Source organism: Apis florea, unplaced genomic scaffold (genome assembly GCF_048593485.1).
Source record: "Apis florea isolate Af1SG1 unplaced genomic scaffold, ASM4859348v1 contig_20_pilon, whole genome shotgun sequence".
Classification (NCBI taxonomy): Eukaryota; Metazoa; Arthropoda; class Insecta; order Hymenoptera; family Apidae; genus Apis; species Apis florea.
Genome location: NW_028256527.1, coordinates 340,858 through 354,397, shown reverse-complemented (window position 1 = coordinate 354,397; position 13,540 = coordinate 340,858). Strand labels below are relative to the sequence as shown.

Below are 13,540 nucleotides of genomic sequence, written 5' to 3'. Positions count from 1 at the left end.
TTCAGCAAAATTATCATCACGTCGAATATATGTTTTATTTTATAATCTCAATGTTTCAAAAGCAGCTCTCTGACAATCAAAAAGAGAATATTCTATAATAAACTCCAAGCAAAATGAGAATTATTCGAAAGCAAAATATTGTGAGAATTATTTGATAATTAATAAATGTTAGGAAATGAAGTAAATTCTTGGCGTGCTTCGAAGAACAATTAGCACATTTATTTCATTTATTTCAACTCGTTACGATTGTTTTATTAACGATGAAATAATGAACGTCTTGAATAATAAAGACTTACTAAACCTCTCTTACTCATTTAGCGTGAAATTCATTTTTATTTTAAATGAAATACCATCATTTTTTCAGTGTTGAACTCAGTTTCTTACTTTGAAATCCATGTAAACTTTTTAAAAATTGATTGCATTAATTCTTATCGAATTATAATATTTAAAATTTTGTTACAATTTTGCGATACGTCTGAAAAGTTTTCGAGAAATTTCTACGTTAGAATTTCGTTTAATTTTTAATTTGATTATTCGTATGAAAAATGTAATGACATCGCGTAAATTGATTTTCAATAAATTTTTACTGATAATTTTTGCGAAATGTTTTAATTTTTTTTTAGAGGAGTTTATACTGTAAATTCAAATAATGTAATGTGTTAGAAATGAATTAGAATTTGCTTCTCCATTGTTCATGAGATTTTAAAATATTTATTTTATAAATTCCTGGCAAGTGTCGCGTTATATGAATCGAATTCCAAGTGAAATTTGTTCATGCGTCAATAAATAAATTTAACAAACATCTATCTGGCCTCGAGATATCGTTTCTGTCCTAATGAGAAGCGTGTTCATTAATTATCATTTCGTTTCCATGGAAATTCTTTGTCTGCAAGCGTACCGAATGTCTCTGGATTTATTTGGAAGTTTCTTATCGTTGTCGACCAATGTCACGTAATTATATTTCAAATTCAGCAAACAAATTTCGATATTTTAAAGGTATCTTTTTAATTTTTTAAAAAATTTCTTTCACTCTTGAAATTAAGGAAGATTAAAATAGTATTAAGGTAAATAATTAAAGATAAAAAAATAGTATGTTGCATATAGTTGTTGCATAATAAGAAAAATGAATATTTGTAGAGGATATATTTAAATGAAAAAAAGACTGATTAATTTTCGATAACGTTAAATGAAATTCTATTCCTTTCAAACTGTTAATTTAATTTTACTTGTGTAAACTTTTTACTGCTAATGCATATTAAGTTTGAAAATTTAATCAATAATTTTAAAATACACTTACATTTTACATTGGAAAGATGTGTTAAAATCATTCTTCAAAGAAAATGAGATAAATTAAAAAAAAAGTATTCCCTAAAAAGAGAATAAAAGATAATGCATACAAATTACAAATTTTAAATATTAAATTTCAGTTCTCCATTCTTTTTTTTCATTTCTCCTCATTCTTCATCCTCACGAAAATTGTAACAACATTTGTCAATTAATCTTTCTTTTTTCTTTTTTCTCTCTATTCAACTGCGAGTCAAAATGTCGGAATAATAATAAAATAAATTCTGTCAAATTTTCTAGCCATTTTAGAAGCATAACATTTGAAATTTGTCGGAACGGGTTTCTCATTGTCAACATTCATTCATAGAAACATAATAACACTCTGTTCAATCGAGCACGTTTCCATTATACACGCCCCAATAATCTCGATTTGAATTCAAATAAACGATCTGAATTAAAAATTCGAGTAATCAAAACATTTAATCCGTCTCATTTTCATCCCCCTTTTGTTTCACGAATCTTTAACGAAAAGGAACAAAGGACCGATGCAAAAGATTCCCCCGGAGAGGTGAATTTTCTCGAACGTAAAACGAACGAGATAGCTCAGAGCAACGGCGAATTCTCTCGTGAAAGTTTCAATTTCTTCGTATTCAAGAGGATACGGTAATGGCTTCTCAAATTTTCGAGCCATTCCTCTGTTGCGGATAGTAACGTCACAGACCGGTTGTAGTGGTATCCCCCTAAAGCCACTGGCAGCCTCCCTCCCTCCCTCTCTCTCTCTCTTTCTCTTTACCAACTTCCGGTGAAGTTCGCCACGAATTTACTCATCAGTTGCTTCGACGTATCCTATTTAGCCGTGTTACTTTGTGACAAAGTACGAAACGATGAATACCTGGTTATTGAATACCTATCTTTTTTCTTGGAGAAATAATATATCTTTCCAAATTTTATGAAATACTAATCTATAATTACTCTACTAATAATTAATCATGTTGATATTTCTTTCTTTCCTTCTTTTTTTTTTTTTTTTTTTAGAAAGAGTAGAATGATGGAATTTAATGTGTGCAAAAAAGGGAAGTTTTATATAAAATTTACAAAAATAGTGTAATTAAAAAAAAGAAAATGTAATTTTATAAAAGTTTATATAAAGGAAATATGACTGGCAAGTACATAGATGGGATAACTTTGGAGGGTAGATTATGGAGATTAAAATAAATATAAAAATTAACAAATTATTAAAATGTCGATTGCGGTTTATTTATCAAGTTGTAATTGATTGAAGTTTGTGGTGCAAGAACGGGAGTTTCATTTGATATAAACCTAAATTACTTATAACTTATTAAATAAGGTTTAATCGATATTTTTCTACTTTTCAACTTTTGTTTCGATGTCTCTGCATAAAGTTTGCATAAATATCTTTTAGTTTAAAATACTAGAAACGATGAATGGGTGATAATAGCCAATAAAGAAAGAAAGAAAATAGAAAAAAGGAGCTTAATAAGGAGTCTGTTAATAGCTTTTGTAATTATAGTCCGATTGCTTTCCATAACAAAAGTTAAAACACGCAATTAAAGAACGGTGTTACGAGAACTTGGTCTGTCGATATCAGTTTTTATTAAATCGAATGTCTATTAATTGAATAATCGTAATCTAATTGGATTTTTTGAGAATTTCGATTAATAGGGTTATTCTTTTAAAATATTTTAGTCTTGTCTTTCACCTTTCGTTCAATTATTTTGTAAGCAATGAGAATTTTCCGAATCTTAACCGTTAATAACTTACTCAATTAACGTTCCTTCCTTCCCTTTTCGAATTTTCCCTCGTTAATTGAATTTTTCTCGATGGCAGGTTGTTAATATTTTATTCCTTGTAATTATGACGAAATAATTAATGGAACATTTGTAAAATGGAGTTAGAGTTCGAGAGACGTGAGTGGAATATACAGGGTGTTTTAGAAAGTATAATACTTTATCGAAAGAATTGTTCTCAATGAAAAGTATTAATCGAGTGCAAGAAATTAAATTTTCTTTTTTTCAATAAAATTTTGCTTTTCGAAAAATCGAAAATTGAAAATATATCATAGAAATATCAATAAATAAACTTTCAAAAGTGATTATAATGATATAGAAATTATTGCATAATAATACAATGATTTGCTTTTTTTTTAATGATACGTAATTTTTCATCAAAGTATACCGAATATTCAATATGGCTGGATTATTATTTTTAAACAATTCTATGCTACGAAACACTCTGTATATTTCAATAATACATTGCAATAGATAAAGAAAAATTCTTCAATTTCCCCACCATTGCTCATATTTCTTTGATACAAATTATATCCATATATCTATTGGCGGGAAATTTCACTTATCCAGTTCAGAATATTCGTTTGCCCGATCCTTTTAAAAAAAGGAAACACAGGGATAGGGTGAAATATGAATGGCGATAGAAAGGTGGAAATTTAACGAATCGTTAAACTCAATTTCGTGCAAAAATAGGTTCACGAGGGATTGGGAGATCAGAGACAGGTAATTGATTCAACCACGGCTTGTCGATTCGCATCCTCCTTTTTGATCTGGAAGTACAGACACGGAAATTACTGTTTTCCCTGTCACTACCCTCAATTTTCGAGTTAAACCGAGCAACCTAGTCCATAAGCCCTCTTCTCTTCTCTCAACGAAAAAACGAGTTTTTTTTTTTTTTTGGTCAATAAATTGGAATTAAATCAGGGTAAGAAATAAATTGTGTGCATATATATATATATACATAAGTATTTACAAGAGAAAGAAATTTTTTATTTATTTGAAAGATGACACTGATTATTTGAATGATAAATCGATTTTTGGATATTTTAATTATTAGTGTTTATTAGTTTGATGATCAATGAGGTGGATAAAATATATGAATGGAGAGTGACATCATGTCTAAATAAAGTTCCTTTTCCTCTCTTCGAAAAGCTTTAGTCTATTTGGAGGTTACTTGAAATAAGAGGAGGACCTCTTAGGATCACGTAAAACGGTATTTTCCATACCTCTTCGAGATCTGAATTGAAATTTGCAGTTGTTAATAAAGTAATTCTGCTAAGTTTCTCTAAAATTCTCTTTCGTTCAATTTTTTACGTAATAGGACACAAACGTGTGTTATACCGCAGGGTGGACCGACGAGTCTGGACAAAGATATTATTTTACATATTAATATATTCATGAGACATTTTTGGAGAGTCGATCCTATAAGACCAGAACAAGCATAAAAATTATAAATATAGAAAAATGTCTCGATCTCGAGATTCAAGTTGAATTTAGACGAAGACAAATCTCTCTTCAATAAACAAGCCCCAAACAATTTTCGTATTTCAACTTTTGCGTTTGTTTTGACTTCTATCGACCCTCTCACGAATATATTAATACTTTATACAGTCCAGGCTCGCTTTCGTGAGTCTTTTGGGTGGTGGCGTACCCACGGACCCGAGCCAAATACGAATTTATCTCTCCCATGCGAGATATTTATGCACCCTCTGGTGTCTCAGAATTCGACAGCAAAATTCTTTTAGCTGACAGAGTCAATCCAACCCCCGGGTAAATGATACGTAAACGATGATGATACAGCAGTTTTTGCAAAAGATTTGTGAAAATCCTCTCGTCTAACTAACACTATTCGAATAAGAAAAATTGTTAAAAGACTTAACCTATTTGTAATTTATTTTTTTTTCTTTTTTTTTTTTTGTAAAGCAGATCTGGACGTTTTCAAATTTCATTGTTTAGAATTTTAATTTTTAGAATCGACTCGAGGAATAATTTCTTTTTCGCGCGAAGTACTTGGCGCGAATATTTACGATCCAATGATATATTTATTATCGTATCACGAAACAAATTATCCGATGTTTGCCACGTTTATTTATTATTTGTTATTCGATGAAGATGAAGATGATTGATTTATTAATATGCAGCGTCAAAATGTTTGCTACTTAATTATTATTAAACGCGTATTACGACTGTTACGTTTCGTACCTTCATTAATCGTTATTTATTTTTTTAATTGCCATTTTAAAAACAAATTTTTAATCAAGGAGCAACAATCGAGTATTGTTTCCTCATCGGCCAGTTTCTTATTTAATTGATCGAAATAAAATCAATTGAAATACATTGCTCGTCAAATAACATTTTGCTCGAAATAAACTCCGTCCAGATCTGTTATTATCGTTAAAAAATAAAAATATTTTTCTTCCACGTTATATTTTCCAATATTATTTATAATTCTTCCCGATGTTCGTATTCGCAATCTCTTTTGTATTCACAATAATACACCGTCATCATCGCGGTTTACTTTTGTATTCATCGAGCTATTATCACTGTTTTGCCTTGGATTCATCATCGTTTCAACTATATTTTTCCGTCATCATTGTCTCAATTCCAACTCTCGCAATTGTCTTCTCAATTTAGACTCGTCGCTTCTGCTTTTTTCTTTTTTTTTTTTTTTGCTTTTCTGTATCTTGTTCTGTATCGTAATTTCAAGGCTCTTCGTTTTTTTTCTTTTTCCTTTTTTTTTTCCCCTCCAAGAAAAAAATACGTATCCCCATTTCCAGGGATTTTCCAAGCCTGGTGAGGTCACGGGTTGAAAATAAAACGCGCTCGATATTTATAAAAGGAAATATCCGAGCTGTGGGAAAATGTAGACCAATAAACTGATAGATAAAAAAAAAAATAGAAAAAAATTAAAATTTCGATTTTTGGTATCTCGAGGAAAAATTGTGATTGTAGAATTCGTATATCTTATCAAAGGGTATTGTTGAAGAATCGTATCATGGTGTTCATAATTGGAAAATTTAAATTATAGCAAAAGATAAATTATAAATTACTTCGTGTTTGTCTGCTATTTCGCATTTAAATTCAAACGAACGAATTTAACATGTGTTTTATCTTAGTTTGGTGCACGCAGTTTTGTATGACTTTACTTCTGTAAAAATACACACGCGCTTTAACTGCTTTAACTGCAGATAACTTTTATATATCATATTTTATACGATTATAACGTTATATTTTTATGACGTTCAGTTTCACTACTATATGTTATTAGTAGTGGGAACATTTTATGAACATAATGACTGCTATCTAAATGTATTATGCGATGCCATTATAAATAAGATTAAAAGATGGCACGAGAGGGAAAAATTAAATATCCTCAAAAAAATGAGAAAGATGTTTCGACTAAAGACAAAAATTAATTTATCCTCATAATTTTTCATTCCTATACATTTGAACAAAGGGAAATAAAGCCTTCGTGTTATAACTGCGTTCATTATAATAAAGATCGAAGAATATTTCAGACTTTGGAATAATAATTCTCTTGATAAAAAAAAAAAAATCACGTGTTTTGCAATTTAAAATTTTCGAACAAATCTAATAAAGATTACTTCGATTGCATCAATTTTTAATTTCGCAATAGAAGAAGATTGATTAATTAATAAAATTTAATCCAACCATTGAGCCAAAAAATGGCGGTAAACGAAAACAAAACTCGACCTATATATTTCATGTTTTGTTTCCGACGATAAAAAAACGTTAAATTCTATTTCTGTTGGAGAATTTATTGTATTTCATGCAATAGTTAATTTTTCCTCAAACAAAACGAGCTTCGAGTCAGAAAGTATTGGTTTCCATCGAGATTTATTAGAACATAGCAAATATAAAAAGAGGATAGTTGGAAAAATACTGACAAATAACTGATACAGAAATGGGTCAAAAAAAAAAAAAAATAATAATAATATTGCGTTTGATGTTAACTTTTCGAATTGCCTTTAAACTTTTTTTTTTTTTTTTTTTTGATTTTTTTCTTCTTCATTTTGAAATCAATTTCACATAATCTGGAATATTGTTTTCTTTCGATCGGTTTTTCGTAATATTGGAGAGACGCAGTGAAATCTTTTCGAATAGTTGAATTTTAAATAGAATCAGAGAGAACGAAATATATATTGGAAGAATCGATGTTCGCGCGGACGAGGCAAAAGTATTAATGGAAATGAAAGTCTCGGTCACGGGTAAATATCGGATTAATGAAATTAAATTTGGATATTTGAAAACGAATTTAATATTCGACACAATGTCGAGAGAGACGAAAGTCAGGGCAGAGATATTGGTTGAATTTTAATGTCTTCGTGTATTTTCGATAAAAAATAAAAACATTAGATATAAAATAAGATAAAAAATTATTTCTAATATTTTTAATAATAAAAAATAAATAAACGTACATCATTTTTGTATTGATAGAAAGTATCGTATGTAAACAGTTTATTAATTGAATAATAAATAATTTTTTTTTATCAATAATTAATTATTATGTTTTTAATATGGTTTCGTATATTGTTAGATTCGTTTCACAAAGTCTTACAAAATTCAAGTTAATACCTTTTAAATTAATATGTCTTTGTTGAAAGTAGGTTAATACTTTTTTATATGAAACCATGTGATGCATCGATTAATGCATTAAAAGATATAAGTGAACGAAAAGAACATATTCAGACTTCCATGTAATAAAATCCCTGTACATTTATTTATGAAAAAATTACCAACATTAAGTTGCATCCTTTTTTGCATCGTGCAATTTTCACTCGAATTTTATAAAATAATTTTATAAAATAAAGAAAAAAAAACTTTTTTAAACTCTACATATATTATATGTAATGTGAAATATTCATACTCTAAAACAAAACAAAAAAATCTACTTCCATTTTTTAATAATAATTCGTGTCAGAAATATTCTATAAAGAGTAAATTCATTATTTTTCTCTCTTCCTCTTCCTCTTCTCTCTCTCTCTCTCTCTCTCTCGTTATCAGAAGAAATATCATTTCAGTCATAATTAAACATCATCCTTTCAATGTCTTTTGCTTATTTTTTCACATTTTGGAGCATTGTTTATCTTCGAAACGAGAGCACGTCCCCTTCTCGACACGTGGAAACCTAGATCCCACCCAGGTGTTGTCAGTAAGGTCACGCTTCCGCTCTTTTTCGTAGGCCGTGGCGACTAATCGATAGAGCAAACTGTTGATTCTGACCCGGACATGATTCCGGATTTTGCGGGCCACGGCGACTATGTCAATCTTGGAAATCAATGAAATTCGAGCATCCTCACCGATCAATATCACGCGTCTTGAAGATCGTGTCTTCTTCCTCTTCTCCGAGAGGAGCAATTAATCTTATGGAATTATTTTATTGAAAAGATCGAATGTTTTAAGAGGTTTGAGGATGTTTCGTAGAACAGTATTTTGAAATTGAGAATTTTCGAGAAGAAAAATTAATTTTAGATGGAGGTCAGTTATCGAAGAATGATGTTTGTTTAATGGTTGTTTGAAATTGTAGATAAATGATACATTTGTATCATTATTCATTTTTTCTCATTACTTATTCTCGAAACAAAACCATTACTTTGTCTATCATCTATTCAAAATCAGTTCTCAAATTCGAGTCGAATTAAACAAAATTTCCAAATAGTTAAATATTCGATGGAAGATCAAAAAATTTTCCTATAAAATAATCTTTAAAGAGAATTCTTTTTTTTCTTCTTTAATTTGAGAAAATCTCGAAAGAATGTCCCACAAAAGCCAATACCTCGGCCATGATTGCAGATTAAATACAACATAGTTTCCCGTGTTTGTTTCCCATTTCGAAAATTCATCACTAAATTTCTCGATTATTCATCTTCGTTATTCATTTGTGTTGCTCTCGAGAGAAACTCGCGTTGTCGACTGGAATTCTGTGATTGGTAAAAAGTATTTACCAGTGAATAGAACGATATAGATGGAGGTTGGAAAGTTTTAATGAAACTCCTGTCGTTTGATGTGTTATTCCGATTATGATAGATCGTTGGCGGGATCGAGAACTTTTTGGAGAAACGAAGGAACGTTTCGATGAATTCCTGTTCGTTGTAATATCTGAATAGATTTATGGAATTTTGGGTATTTCTTTGGGAAGGAAATTATTCCAGCATGCGTTCCCAATTTATTATAATATTATCATCGACACGATGTTTTTTTCATTGATAGATAAACAATTTATATCGTTCAATGCAAAAATATATATTTAAAAAAATTTAATCGAAGAAATTTTTATATTAAAATGGGATTATAAAATTTTACATAAAACCCGCAATTTGTCATCTTCAAATCTGCTAATATTATCGATCTTGGTCGAAGTAACGATCAAGAACATCCCAATCCCTGATTCTTAAAAACAATTTTCGAATCAAACCGATTTATCAAACGAGAGGGAATAAAAGACACATCACGATCTGTTCTTTTATTTTCCAAAGATAGAAATCCAGTGAAAAAAGAAAATCCCGGGTTCCTCTCCCCATTTTCTGTTTCACAACGTCCTTTGTCGATTCATCTTTTCAATCTCGTCCTCGACCAAGGTTTCCCTCCTATTTTTGGCGATCCTTCTAAAATTTCGTTCCCCAAAGAGCCTGTTCTGCATCTTCTGGCACATTAATATCGCGAGCCAACCAATCCCCATATCAAATCGATGGAGCTTAAGACCGTGAAAGGTTGACAGAGCCACGTCCCTTCGTTGTTAACTGCTCCCTTTTCCACCCTTTGTGCACACACCTTGATTCGTTAAACGTATTTCGCGCTTGACAGATTGTTTTCTTAGACACGAGAAAGAAACGATGTATTCTGTGATTGTAGTATTTGCTTTATTTCAAGATCGTTTCCATTGCATGAGACGTTTGAGAAAACGGAAGGTGAATGATTCAATTATCAACGTTTTTTTCAATTCTTATTTTTATGTGTTATTAATTTTTCTTTTGTACATAATATGTGCACACTTAAAATTAGTAATTGTTTAAAGTATTGCACCGTCAGAATTGAACTCTATATTGGATTACCATTCCTTTCTCAGTTATTTTATAATGAAATGTAGATCCGTTAGATTTGATAAATTAAAAAAGTTTACAAAAAAAAAAAAAAAGTTACTTACATGCATTTTCAGAGCACATTTTTGTGGTGGTCCATACTGAATTTTCCGGTCGGTGGTTAAGAGGTCGAATCCTGGTGCAACCATTATTTCTTCTAATTAAACAGCTGAATCAACAACAATTTCCTTGTGAGTAATTCATCGTTAAGCATCACACCTCAAAATAACGATAAAAATCTCTAGATGTACTTCTTTTTTTTTTTTTTTTTTTAAATAGCACTCTATCCACACACGTGCACTTTTAATGTTTCTGGGTATAAATCGTTTCCAATAAAAGCAATGTTTTAATTGTAGGTGTTGTTGCAGAGGAATTATATTTATTATTACAGATAATGTAAAATAACAGTTATACTTATTATCAGTTAAAATATGTGTAGCTACATCCACTCCACTTCACTTCATTAATATTACACTCACCAATATATTATCGGCCATCAATATTGTTATATTAGCAAGCAAATTCCTGAATATTTTGATACGATGAAATTTATTTTTAAATAATATGTTCTTAAATCCGTGTCAATTAATTATATAATATTCTTGACAATTTTTAAGTTCTTCGTGTTTTCCATCGTACGAAACATTAAATTTCCTCCTTGTGTCGATGTTGCCTCTTATTTTTCCAATAATGATTCTCCAGATGTAATTGTTAACGTTCCCCTAATTTGGTAATCACGAACAGATTTGATTTTACCATAATCGAGAGGAACTAAACTTAATCTGCACGGTATGCAGATACTTTTGTTAGCGAGATTTGACGATCGATCGGTGTAAATTATCGACGAGCCATGGAGATTTGTTTATTCATCTCGGAAATCTCCATTTGTATCCTTAATTAATAAGTTCGAATTGTGCTGATAAAATCGGTTTCAGTGAAAAATAATCAACAACGATATCAATGATTATCCGTTGTCTCGTTAACGTTTGCCAGATTTTTAATTGAATTTGAAGGAAATTGAAAGAACAGGAAAATTATGGAAGAATTGTAAGAATAAATTTACGGAAAAGTGAAATTTAGCGATGTTAGATCAGAAGTAATTATGAATTATCGAGATACGTTATTCAATATGAAGAAATTAATCCCGTGGAATTTCTTTATATAATTATGGAAAATATCGTATAAATATATGTACAAATTGTAAATTAAAAAAAATATCATCGAAAATTGATTTGATAATGAAGAATGGATAAAGAAGGAAAAGAAGGAAAACAGAAATTGATGTTTTATAAATATTGAAACATTTCTTTTTATCGTATCATTTAATCGAATTTCTGAGAGAAAGAGAGAGAGAGAGAGAGAGAGAGTATTAGCATATAATATTCAAGAATAGCTCATTAAAGATTAATTTTCTTTAGACAATTTGGGTTTTTTAGGGTCGAGAGGAAATTCCACTGTTAAATTTCTTCGAAACGAGTTTTTATTTTTAACGAAAAAACGTTTTAAACGTTTCATTTAACGATCATTTGTATCTTAAGTGGGAATCATATTTCGATAAATTTCTTCGGAATTTTTTCGGATTTTTCACAATAAAAAAACGAATTGTCTATTTGAAAAAATATCCACAGAAGGTTAATATATTTAATTTTAATTATTTTTCTCTTTTTTTTTCTGTTTTTTTTTTTTTTGCTTTTACATTTTTATTTTAGACGTTTATATATTCTTTTCTTTCCAATCAATTTTATCTCCAGTATTTTATTCGCCAATTTCATCTTGATTAAATTTTTTCATTGAATTCATAAATTCATGTTTATTTTAACATGTATAAAAATTCATATTCTTACGAATTCGTTTATTCACGAAGGAATATTTACACGGTATAAATATTCCAATATGAAATGTTAATTAGTTTCAAGGAATAATTTATCGTACGTCGAGAATTGAGATTTTTCATTAATTTCTTTTTTTTTTCAAAATCGTATATTGATTATATTTTCTTTTCTTTTTAATTTATAGATTATGGAATAAAAGAAACAAATCGCAAAAGTATAAATTAATTATCGCTACGTTTTTAAAAATTTAAATTTATCAAAATTTCCTTTACTCTATTTTATGATAATTCTTCAATTATAAATCAAACGATTATAACGATCTCGATGATTGTTCACAAATCTCAACGTCATTTCAACGCTCGAAACATTATTCAACATCAAGTCCTCATCAATCTGCAACCTTCACACCTGTTCCTCCATTATTTCCTCCCCCTTTTTTTCTCAGCGAGCAGCTTTCACGGAGCACTTCTTTTTTTTTTTTCTGTCTCCTCGGAGACATTAATCAAAAAGTGGGGCCTCTGTTTGTTTACGTCAGTGCAAAACAACTTCTTCGATGGAAAAATGTACCTCGTTTCGCTTTTATCCCAACATCCTCCCTCTAATTTTTTTTTCCCCTTCTTTGAGGATTTATTAAAGAATCATTTTGAGTATATCGAAGACGTATGAAATAAAAAATTGGCGATTGGTCGTGGAAAACTGGATTTATCGTGATTGAAAAATTCTTTAAAAGAAACGAGGAATGAGGTTTCATTGTTAGCATTCGTTGCTGACTGGAATAGTGAGTTTTGGGACGTTGGGATTATAAGATGAATTTTAAAATTGTTTTCTTACAGATTTCTCTTATTCGATTGAAAAGGAATGAATTTGATCTAACTAAACTAGTGATAGAGTGTGGTTTGAAATTTTTTTTCAGAAATTTTTTATTTTTAATCGTTGAAAAGAATTTTTAAATAAAGTACGAGATTAATTTTTATTTTATTCCTTTTTGATCATTTTTTTGAAATCTTCAGACTTTTCTATCAGATTTTGAGTTCTCAGCAGCAAAGTGATTAAAGTGACAAATCATGAGTTAAAAATAATTTCTATTGTTACGAGGAGGATATGAATTATGAAATTTATGTTCAACATGATTGAATATATATTTACGTTATTTCACATTAGAATTCATTATAATAGAACTATTATATTGTACACATAGAACGATTATAGAATTATCATATTAAATGGAATTATTATAGAATTATTGTATTTTACGGTTAATAGAATTATTATACATATTATTATGGAATTGTTGCTTTTATTATTACAATAATTAAATTAGAATTAATAATATTTATTCTAGTAGAAATATAGAAGCAAAATATCCAAGTTTCTGTATAAAAATAAATCACAGGTATTCTTTCCCTTCTTTTCATCTTGTACCTGTTTTCAAAATGGCTATTCAAATTTCTGTCCAATCCCATTTATTAATAACTTTGACGTTGTATCAGAGCAAAAAGGAAAAGACAATTTTCCA

At 29.4% G+C, this 13,540-nt stretch overlaps 1 protein-coding gene across 3 annotated transcripts in view; it reads left to right on the top strand.

The window, feature by feature from the left end:
- rsh (Rap GTPase activating protein radish) overlaps window positions 1–13,540 on the top strand; it is a 175,237-nt gene that overhangs the window by 55,608 nt on the left and 106,089 nt on the right. For 2 of the 3 annotated variants that reach the window (XM_086915239.1, XM_086915231.1), the window contains exon 2: window positions 10,270–10,383. The exons of the other annotated variant lie outside the window; for it this stretch is intronic. The gene's annotated coding sequence lies outside the window, so the exon portion shown is untranslated. The remainder of the gene's footprint in view (window positions 1–10,269; window positions 10,384–13,540) is intronic. 3 annotated transcript variants of the gene reach the window in all.